The sequence below is a fragment of the Bison bison genome, unplaced genomic scaffold (assembly GCF_000754665.1).
Source record: "Bison bison bison isolate TAMUID 2011002044 unplaced genomic scaffold, Bison_UMD1.0 scf7180017864194, whole genome shotgun sequence".
Lineage (NCBI taxonomy): Eukaryota > Metazoa > Chordata > Mammalia > Artiodactyla > Bovidae > Bison > Bison bison.
In genome coordinates, this window is record NW_011494766.1 from 692,876 (window position 1) to 694,088 (window position 1,213).

Here is a 1,213-nt window from a genome sequence, read left to right on the forward strand (position 1 = left end):
CTCTCCCATTCTATTTGCAATGGGCTTTTTTGTATAGCTGTCCTTCTACACTTCATTTTACCTGTTTCCCTAAATCAAAATATCTTCTTTCCCTCGAGCTTTTAAGGCACAGTACGACCTACTGATATCTTTATGACAGTTTCAGGACAAAAGAAAGTAAATGGACATTTAAGACCATCAAATATTTATCAGGCATCTATGAAAGACATCAAGGAATGCTATAGGAATCAAGATAAAACATTACTATTATTAAATGCATACCATATTTTCAAGGAATTTGAAAGATGATACTATAATAATGAATTTATTCTTCCAAATTCCACGGAAGTTCTAAACTTGGACATCACAAAGAAATGTCATATTCTCTTGCCAGAAGCCACTTGGCACTGAGGGGTTAATAGTGCTCTAGCTTAAATCAGTAACAAGTACTAAGGGCTTCTCTGAAGTCTGGTTGCAAGGTGCCCACTTAGAGGATGAAATTCAGGTTCATGTTCAGTTTCCAAAAACCCGTTTCCACCTTGCTCTCTGACACCCTCCACTTCAAACAGACTGCATTCTCAATCCTTCGCTTATTTGAACACAACTTTCACACCTAAACAATCAGAGAGCTGTAATTACGAAGTTTCAGAAACGTTTTCTGAAAGCGTCCCTAAATATAAGAAGCTGTTTCACCATCCATTTAAGTGTCATAATAGTCTCTTTCTGCGGCAAGGACACAGACCAGTTCCATGTGCATGTAAGTCCAGGTGTGTACACACAGCCCAAGAAATCTCCATTAATTTTAAGAGGAAGGGTCAGGTTTCACACAGAGACCTAGCTGTCTCCTGGGTTGAATTTGTCTGCTTCTCAGTCCCAGAAGCCCAAGTTCTATGTTGTGCAGAAATCTGGCTCCATTGTGCCTAGGTGGCCTGGTAGAAAGGGTTGTTTTTTTTTTTTTCCTTTTTTTTGGGGGTACCTTTTCTGCTAAGAAACGGCAATGTGCTTTGCCTGCCTAACCCAGCCGCAGCCTGTCGTTCCCTAGACAAAAAGCGGTGGCCCGTTGCTCCCCGCAGCGGCCGCGGCCGCGACTCAGGGAGGCCGAGCCAGCCGAGACCCACGGCTTTACGCTTTTGTTGGGCCGGCTACAGATGGTGCCCCAGCACCGGGCTGAGTCGGGGTGGTGTGGGGGGGCAGGAGGACCAGAGGAGGAGGCCAGGAAGGGGGTCGGGCGGGA